Here is a 10,502-nt window from a genome sequence, read left to right on the forward strand (position 1 = left end):
TCCCAGCCTTAGCATTCACAGCCCTCTGTACTAGCCTGGGCATTCAAAAGCATTAAAAAAAATCACTATTTCTTCATTTTAATTGCTTGAAAAAAATGTCTTCTTTTAAGCCTTTTTTGCTGATAGTTGGTGGCTTTTTAAAGGAGAATCTCCTTTTACAAGAAACGCAAATAAATCTTCTCTCCTAGCTACTTTTCACGCTTGAAGGTCTTGATCTCCTGGCTACTGCCGAAAAAGCAATTGAGAAAAGAACATTTACAGCAAAGACTAAGCTGGCAGTGGAAGGATTAAGTTCCTGGCCTTACAATTTTTTCCTTGGATATCATGTTCTTCCAGATTCATTTAGAAAGGGTAAAGGACTCTAAAAACAGTGTTTTTCCAGAAACCCCTTTATCACCACTACTCCTAAATATAATCACTGGGCCATAAGAACCCCAAAAACCCTCTCATACATGTGCAGGATAATCTGGAACCCAGCTTCTCCGAACAGATAAAAGTCACATTTTGATTTCTGCTTTGGCTGAAGCTAGTCCTTCTAATACTTTGTATAAGTATTACTTCTAGTACTTCAAATACTTTGGCCACCTAATGAGAAGGAAGGACTCACTGGAGAAGAGCCTAATGCTGGGAAAAATTGATGGCAAAAGAAGAAGGGGACGGCAGAGAATGAGGAGTCACTGAAGCAGTAGGCGTGAGCTTAAATGGACTCCAGAGGATGGTAGAGGATAGGAAGGCCTGGAGGAATGTTGTCCATGGGATCGCGATGGGTCGGGCATGACTTCGCAACTAACAACAACAAAGTCCTTTTAAGGAAGATGTGGCGACATGGTTCCTTCTGCAACTTTCCAGCTTGTACAATAAACAGCAAGGAAATAATCACCATAGAAGCTTTTGCGACTTAAGTAAAAGCTTTGAAAACCAGAAGTAAAACTGGGAAATTTTAGACAAGTATATTATTAGCCGTAAGAATGTATCCAGACTAAATCTGCTGTTGTCTGTAAATAAATGTTGTGAAAAACAAATAACAATCATCTTCAGGTATGACTACACAAGTATGGAATAACACAGCAGTCCCTATCCTTTCTGGCTTGGAGGACTGGCCGGGGTGGGGGGGAGAGGGGATGGTTCCATGTGAGAGGCACACCTGCCTCTCACACAAATAGAGCTTCATGCATGACACAAGTGGAGCTGTGAGTACACGTGCATTTGCCCACCCCTTGCACGAACTGGTTCCAAATGGGCCGCGACCCAGAGACTGAGGACTCCTGGAATACCAAATGAAACCTGTAAGGTAGTCCTTACTACTGACAGTAATTAAGTAATCCATTACTAGGTGATGTTATCACATGACCACACCAACTTACAATGGCAGTCTTGGTAGCCATTATTATATTATATTATTATATATATAATATAATATAACATAATATAATATAATATATATATTATATTATTATATTATAACTCCGCCACCTTCGACAAGACCTGAGCTTAACTCATAGAATCATCTGTTACAACGTCCTTCCTGTTGAAGACTACTTCAGCTTCAATCACAACTATACATGAGCACACAATAGATTTAAGCTTAATGTGAACCACTCCAATCTTGACTGCAGAAAATACAACTTCAGAAACAGAGTTGTTAATGCTTGGAATGTACTACCAGAATCTGTGGTCTCTTCCCAAAATCCCCAAAGCTTTAACCAAAAACTATCTACTATTGACCTCGCCCCATTTCTAAGAGGTCTGTAAGGGGCGTGCATAAAAGCACCAACGTGCTTACCATTCCTGTCCAAATGTTCCCTTTGATTGTATCCAATTTCATATAGTTATTACATACTTATGATTATATATATGCTTATATATCGTATAGTTATTTCATGCTTATGCTTATATATAATGTTGTGACAAATAAAATAAATAAATAAATAAAATAAAATAAATTATTATCTCATGCAGTTGTTGCCTCTTGCAGTTGTGGGATTGCCATTTGTGACCTCATGCTGGCTTCCCCATTGACTTTTATTTATTTATCAAAGTTCTACACCACCCGTCTCACCTATGTGACTCTGCTTGTTGGAAACTGGCAGTGAAGGTTGCAAATGGCAATCACAAGACCTTGGGATGGTCATAATTTCAAACCGGTTGCTGAGGTCACAAATCGCAATCATGTGCCTACAGGGATGTTGTGATGGCAGAAGCTATGAAAGACACTTGTAAATCCTCTTGTTCAATGCTGATGGATAATTTCAAATGGTCCCTGAACGATTGGTGGCTGAATGAGGACTGTGCCAGTGTTTTTTGTTTTTTTTTTATTCAAAAAGTTTTACAAAAAAATTTTTTCCCCCCTTTTCCCCTAACCCCCCTCCCTTCACTAATCCCTCCCCCCTCCCCCCTGACTTCCCGGAAGAAGCACAAGGTATAGTTAAAAGTAAAACAAACATATGCTAAGAAAATTTTTCCCCAAAACTATTATACCAATTTTCCCTCTCTAGCTCTGACTTCCTCCTAACATAACCAAAATCTGTCAGAAAAAAAAATTAACAATTAACAGTAATAAAATATATAAATCAATAGAACAAATTAATCCTAAAGTATTTAAAACCAGCTAAAGCATAAACATCCAATCCAATTCAAAGAATATCTCCCTTATAGTTTATATAACCATATAATTTTCCCCCAGGTCTTTCTTACGTAAAATCTTTCAAGAATATTCTATTTAAAATACAGTACAACACATTATGAAATTTCAATACCGAAAATTACAATATCTATTCAAATTTAGTCCTTCCTCGTCAAAATCCAGTATAAATCCAAATACCTAGTCTTTTATGATAGATATAAAACATATAATCAACCCATTTCTTCCAGATCTTCCTTACATATTGTCTTTCAGGGACACTAATATTTTTGTCTGTTAATAATTCAAAACAGCCTCGTTTCAAGAATAATACTTTTGTATCTTGCCATTTTTTTTGATGCATTAATCTCTGTCTTTCCTTCATTACTCCTTTTGAAAAGTCAGTCACAATATTGCCTAGTAATTCCTTATGTCCAAAAATCCACAAATTGCTACCATATATTCCATCAGTCCAAAAAGAGAATTCTTGAAAAGCATTAAGCCTGTAAGTTTTTTCGGTTCGGGAGACAGCCTCCTGTAGCACAAATTCTGACATTTCATCCAAACTATTTAAAGGAAACTTCTTTACATCAACTTGTTTATTCACGATCATATCTTCATATTTATCCACTTTTATTTGTATCTCCTCCATTCCATTTAAGTCCTGATCACACTGGTTAATTTCCTCCAAGCCTTGATCCAAAACGTCCCCATTTTTTATCAGTTCGTATTTTTGAATAATTAAATACATTCTTTCTGTGTAATCCTGTATAAAGTCACGAATCCATTCTTCTGAAAGATCCTTCATGGCAAAGTTCTTGCTGAAAATCCCCTTATGAAATACTTAAACAACGTAATATAATCCAACAATCCACAATCCAACACAATAAGATAAAATCTCCATTCAGTTTCGATTTTGCAGCAAGGCTGTCGGTCTACTTTCAGTTACTTTCAAACGCCATTTTAAAAAAAGGGGGGAAAAATTTTCTCTCTTTAAAAAAGGAGGAAGTCAGAAAATCAAAAATACTTGCAAACCAGTAATTGTTCACTCATGCTTCTTCCGTCTACTTATAGAGATCCACAAAAAGAAATCAATTGTTAGCAGATCTTGGACACCTTCCTCTTTTCCTGCTTTGCAGGAGACACGCTGGATACTGGAGATAAGGAGGAATTCAATGGGATTCGACCTTTCGGGACTTTGCATAAGAAAAACAAAGCCCCTAGGGGAATCTACCACTCTCCCCCCCTGCTCTTTCCCCTGCTCTTTCAACCAGAGAGGGAAAATTAAGTCGGGAACAGCTGTTCGTAGCTGTTTACACCAGCTTTTACCATATCCAGTGCGGAGTGCCATAAATTAGCACCCAGCGAGAAAGGTGGCGCCAAGCGGAAGTGACTGTGCCAGTGTTTTTATGCAGCTTGCACTGTATAAAAACAATAGCTTACATAAATATTTTATGATAGCAACATATTGACAGCGCTAAGATTTGTTAGCTTTATTTTTAAGTTGCCTCTCATGTTATAAACTATGCAATGACACCAAAACTTGAGTCACTTGAGACCAATGTCAAAAGATTAATCTGCTGATAAAAATTCTATCAATGCTATGGCAATATTTTGCCATTTTTAAATTCCACCTTTATCTCAGACATCACATATCCCACTTTAAAATTTAATAAATTTACTCTGGATTCTTCCAGTCATTATAATTTTGTGCAAAAATCTCAGAAAAAAATTGCTTCAAAACAAACAATAATTTCCTCAAAAAAAAAAAAAACCCCAAAAAACAAATAAGTTGTAATTTTATATATATATAAGAAGAAGAAAAAGAAAAACAATAGGACAGGAACGGTAGGCACTTTTGTGCTCTTATGCACGTCCTTTATGGTCCTTTTAGGAATGGGGTGAGGTCAATAGTAGAATTCTGAATTTACATAGCACAAATGTCTGGTGCTTGGGATTTTTGCCCTGCTCAAGATCAGCTAAGCATTGTCAAGTTTAAAAGATAAAAAAAGATATACCCCTTCACTGCCACAAAAAAAACATTCACCACTCATACTTGAGTTGCAGCAAGAACAGCACAGTAACAATTACAAATGTCCCCATTTATTTACCTAAGTTAGTCTAGAGAAGTGTGAAGATGTACTTGAAGAAGGAATGCAAGATGGGTTAAATAAACATCAACTTAGCTCTGAGTGAAAGAGAGGGATGAAAAAGAAACTCAAGATAACCCCATCTTGATTCTCTTTAGTAAACAAGGGGGAGGGTGAATCTCTATCAGGCTTTCGGGATTCTGTTAAACAGTAGAATTCCAATAATTCTCAGGTTGTCTGTTTCCTGACTAGGCCGAACTTCAAGGACTGACAATTAGATTACTTGCTCTCCAAGCAACTTATCTTTGACAAAGAACTTTAAATAGAGATTGACTTATAATGGCAAAGCTACAGCCACTTTTTTGTACTAGTCCACCTTTCTCTCTCTCCCTTTTTCTCCCCCCCCCCCGTCTCTCGTTGTGTGTGTTTGTGTGCACTTTTCAGTCAGTTTTTGACTCCTAGCAATTGCCTGGATTAGTCCCTGCAATTATTTTGTTTTTGACAAAATTTCATAATTACTGTAGTTTGACATTACTTCTTCAGAACCGAGACAGAGTGACTGGCCTAGGGTCACAGTTGGTTTTGTGCCTAAGGCAAGGCTAAAATGCATTGTTGCATTTCTAGCCTGGAGCCTTAACCACTACACCAGAGTGCTCTACTTCATCCCTGATCTGCTATAATGTTCACAATGGGCACAGCTGGGAAAAAAAATGTGCTAGCATTTTTCTGTTTCTGAATCTTCTGTATCTGCCTGCCAATTAACTGTTGAATTGGCAGAAGAGACTCTCAATACTAGTAGTTCTTCAATTATGGAATTTCTTCCCTGTCCAGGCCCAACTGGTGCTAAATCCTTTGTATTATCGAAGATCCTACCTATTCATCTACTCTTTGGTTGAGCTTCTGCTGTTGATAGGATACAATGGCAAGTCTGGCCTTAAACTTTTGAAATTTGTTCTATTTTATTGCAACCTGCTTGAGCCTTACTTTCAGTAAAAAGAAAACTATTTTTTTAGGGCAAAGAAGCAGATAGAATTATTCCTAGTTTAGTTCTTTTGTTGTTCTCCAATAGGATGCCTTCCAGATGTTTTGGGACTTGGCCAAAATTGTCTTGCTGACTGTTACAATTCCCAGCACATCTAGGGAAAATCTGACTGGGTGATCTACCATCACCACTTATGCTGCCTTCAGAGAATTTTGCACTTGAAGAACAATAATGGCTAAATGAACAGCAGTGGATGCTCAACGTAAATCCCGCATCTGAACAACAGAAAGGTCCAAACTAATCCTGGATAGATTCTACCCAAGGATGGCACAGAAATCAAGATACGTTAGTTGGAAAGCCTGCCGGCAGCCCTTGTTTGCAAACTTGCTCTAAAGAATTCTAAAACTTCAGCAATAAGTAAGTGACATAATTAAGCAGGCTCTCGAACTTCCATTTTAAGAAGTACCTGACTCTTGAAGGAATGGTATGTAAGTTATTCAGTAAATAACAGAGCCAAGGTCTAACCTGCAGCCTACTTCAGCTGACTGCTAAGCTGCAGTTCAGCCATTCAGATTTCACCCGCTCAAGGTTGACTCAGCCTTCCATCCTTCCCATGTGGGTAAAATGAAGACCCAGATTGTCGGGGGCAATATGCTGACTCTGTAAATCGCTTAGAGAGGGCTGTAAAGCACTATGAAGTGGTATATAAATGCTGTTGCTATTGCTAAATATACAACCCTCTACATCAGCGGTATCAAACTCAAGGCCCAGGGGCCAGATCTGGCCCGTGGGATGCTCAGTTGCGGCCCACAGGGCTGCCCTGAAAACAGCAAAGGACTGACCCTTGGTGCCTCTGCTAGCAAAAACCCTCTGCCAGCCACTCTCTCATTTTCGCTGGCAGAGGGTTGCAGGAAGCAGTCACAGCCAAAGCGGAGCTCGGGAGCCCGTTTTTGCTGGCAGAGCATTCGGGCCATCACAGGCGCCCCTGACACGTCGAGCTGGCCCCACTCACCCTGGCCACGGCCACTCCAGCCCCCGAGGTCAAACACAACCCTGATGCAGCCTTCAGTGAAATTGAGTTTGACACCCCTGCTCTGCATCACGGGTGTCAAACTTGCTGCGTCATGTTGTCATCACGTGATGTTTTGCAATGTTTTTCTCCTTCACAGAGCAGGAGTGGGCGTGGCCTGTGTGTGACGCATCTGGCCCATGGGCCACCAATTTGACACCCCTGGTCTCCATGTATGACTTGAAGAAATTCAGGCAAAGGAAAATGGTTGACTGATTTTATTTTGCAGTCCATGTTAATACGCGCCTCACTTTTTAAAAAACCTCACTTTCTAAAGTGATTTCCTGCTGGGTGAATTAATGCTGGCTCAATTCCCAAATGCTTGATGCTTACAAGGAAACATTCAGGAAGAAGCCCGCAAGCAATTAGTCTTGGGCTGATTTTCCTTTATGTAAATGCAAATCAAAGCTTCTCCTATAGTGGTTTAAACTTTCCCCTTTTTTGTATCCATTTTACTGCTTCTATTCCAGTCAGGTGCTGGCTGGGGAATTTTGGGAGATGAAATTCGTAAATCGTAAAGTTGCTGAGATAATGAAACATGCCCTAAAAGATGGTCCCCCATGCTTTTGCCCTGAGAATGCAAAAAAAAGCCCGCATCTGCCAAGAATTCATGAATGAAGTTCCAAATATATCTGAAGAGTTGCCAGTTGCACAAGGTAATTCTATTATGGTCTGCTTGGTCTCCTATACCTGAAATATTGGTGCAAAATTTTTTGTCAATGATTTTTACCAGCAGAAACTTTTCATACATTGCTCGGGAGTCTACCCCTGAATAATGAAAAGTAGCTTTCACCAAGCTGAAATTTTTCCAGAGTTATTGAAATACAACTTGTCAGGCAAGGCTATATTCCAGTGGTGAAATCCAATTTTTTTTTACTACCGGTTCTGTGGGCGTGGCTTGATGGGCATAGAGTGGCTTGGTGGGCATGGCTTGGTGGGTGTGACAGGGGAAGGATTTTGCAAAATCTCCATTCCAACCCCATTCCAGGGGAAGGATACTGCAAAATCCCAATTCCCTTCCCACTCCTGGGAGAATGATTTTTCAAAATCTCCATTCCCACCCCACTCTAGGGCCAGCCAGAATTTGCCAGTTATCCAAACTACTCAAAATTTCTGCTGCTGGTTCTCCAGAACCTGTCATAACCTGCTGGATTTCACCCCTGCTATATTCCCCTAGTAGAGCCATCAGATCAGTGCTGCAAAAATCCAAATTACTACTAGATGGCGGCAAAGGAGTTGGGAAGGGTTTTCTCTGAATATTGTTACTGCCACCTAGTGATGGTTTATATTTTTGCAATTCCTGAATTAGCTTTCTTTCATTTCCATTCATGTAACGTAGGAACACATGCATGCATTTTAGATATACATTGATTTCAAAGACCTCATTCTGAGAACAGTACAAATAACATCAAATCTGCTTCCATGTCTGCTTCTAAGCACACTAATTGATGCAAAGGTCATTCAGGGAGCCTTGCAGGGAAGACACACACTGCTTTCTGATTTCTTGAACTCTAATTGCTGCAAAGGCAAACATGTTTATCAAGAAATTGGAGAACTGGGTGACACCATTTATGTTTGCTCTGCAGTTCTGAATCTTGCACAAAATGCCCTCAATGATCACTTGGGTGCAGTTGATGGGATATTAAACACTCAGACCAGAATCATCCATAAACTGTTCATTGCCATTTCACCCTCTGCAGGTTTAAACTGAGTGCACATTTTCAATGTCTGCAGTTATATTTGCATCGACAAATTTACGCCCTTTAATTTTGGATGGTTTGCATAATTCACCCATTCACTTAGTTTCCTCTGTACATGAATAACCCTATAAAGTCTCTTAGGTTGGAGCTAATGATGGGTTCAAGGTTACCATTGAGTTCCATAGCTAAATGAAGAACAAACCTTAAAGAATATGATCCTTCCCTATTCACAAATTGCTTCCTTGCCAGCCCTTAGATATATATTTTTGTGTCACTGGTAACAGTTTATAGACCCATCCGATGATTATTAATTACATGTTCGAGAATGCCTGTCAAATATGCGCATATCCAATTTTAGGATTGCCTGATACTGACTGGCTTTGCTTGGTAAAGATCCCCACAGGATTAGAAAGCATGCTGATTTTAAAGCACCCCCAGCAATTTCTCCACCCTCTACTTAGCAAATTTAGGCAGAAGTATCTAACCTACCTAAACAGCCGGCAAACACAATTTCAAACCGAAACTTTAAACAGACCGTTCCTTTGTAAAAGTTTAGCTTTTCCCATCCCCATTCCCCGTTTCAAAAACTTCACCTCGGCTTTTTCCTGAAAGTCCACCAAAAGCCAACTAAAAAACAGGTCTTGAAAATCCAAGGGAAAGAAGCAGAACTCAGACACTTGCATTAAAAAAACAACAACAGCGGGGACATTTTTAGCACCAAATTCCCATCACCCTGCCTTTCCTGCAAAAGCATACACACCATTTCCTTAAATATAAAGTCATTTCCCCTCTCTCTCTGCAGCCAGACAGCAGTTGCTGTTTTTTTTTTAAGATTGTTTTTATTCCTCTGGCCGCTCCACGGAATCATGAGGAATGACAGGACGTTTGACACGGGAGAAGACCGAAGTTTGAAGTTTACTAACCTTGTGCCCCAGGAGAGGGAAGTGCCCCATTGTCCTTCTAAAAAGCGACACCTGGCTCTCTTCTGCTTGTTAAATATTCGTGCTGTGGTTCGGCAAAAGAAAAGAAAGCACAGTGGGACTCTTCCGTGGGTAGGAAAGCAACAGTCGGCAGGAGAGTATTTTTTTTTTTTTTGCTACGTCTTTTCAGCACCGAGTATAGCTCAGTGCTAGTTCCAGAGGCAGTTTGAGGGGAAAACCCAGCCCACAAAATCCCTTCAGCCTATGAAGTTGCTCAGTGAGGGAAAACCACTCCCTGGCAAGCAGAATGTTAGAATTAAAAGAAGAAACCGAAAAGGTGGAGAAAAGAAAAAAGGAGAAGAAAAAAAAACACCCGATGCTTTGCATCAAGAATATATGAAGTGAACATTCCCCAAGTTCTGTTTTAGTTTTAAAATATATTAAGCACTTTCTCAAAAGTGCTTTCAGCGATCTATAAAAACAAAATTCAAAAAAACGAAACCAAACCTCAGGCTATTCTGGAGGCTTTAAGCCACAACACAAATAAGAATGTCAACGGATGAATTAAATTCAGAATAGAACTGGAAGGGACCTTGGAGGTCCTCTAGTCCAACCCTCTGCTCAAGCACCGTTTCAGACAAGTGATTGTCCAGTGTCTTCTTAAAAACCACCAATGGTGAAGCACCGGCAACTTCTGAAGGCAAGCCGTTCCACTGGTTAATTGTCCTGACTATTTGGAAGTTTCTCCTTAATTTCAGGTTAATTCTCTCCTTGATTAGAGTCCATTTAAAAACAAGAGAAAATGGGGATATTTAAAGTTTTTACAAGGAAGTGGGACTCAGTGGCAGAGGACTCAAAGGGCGGGGGAACCCCAATTTAAGACCAATCTCAGCATTGAAAATGCATTGATTGGGTGTTCCTGGACCCAACCAAGGCAGAGGGATAACTGGAGATGGGATTGCTGTCCAATTGCTTTTGGAGAAAAGGGGCTTTATAAATCTAATCAATAAATAAGGTGCCCTGTTTAAGATAGAGACCAGGTCAAATCACTCCCCGGACTCCAGAGATCTTTGAAATACTTTATTGGCCAAAGTAGCCAAGAAAAATAATACAGGTAGTCT

General features: G+C 39.8%; 1 protein-coding gene across 1 annotated transcript in view; it reads right to left on the minus strand.

Moving 5' to 3' along the window:
- The window catches only part of PLD1 (phospholipase D1), a 132,557-nt gene extending 122,965 nt beyond the window's left edge, over positions 1–9,592 (minus strand). The window contains exon 1 of the mRNA XM_058189149.1: positions 9,385–9,592. The gene's annotated coding sequence lies outside the window, so the exon portion shown is untranslated. The remainder of the gene's footprint in view (positions 1–9,384) is intronic.
- Positions 9,593–10,502: the final 910 nt, after the last annotated feature.

This window comes from Ahaetulla prasina, chromosome 6 (assembly GCF_028640845.1).
Source record: "Ahaetulla prasina isolate Xishuangbanna chromosome 6, ASM2864084v1, whole genome shotgun sequence".
Classification (NCBI taxonomy): Eukaryota; Metazoa; Chordata; class Lepidosauria; order Squamata; family Colubridae; genus Ahaetulla; species Ahaetulla prasina.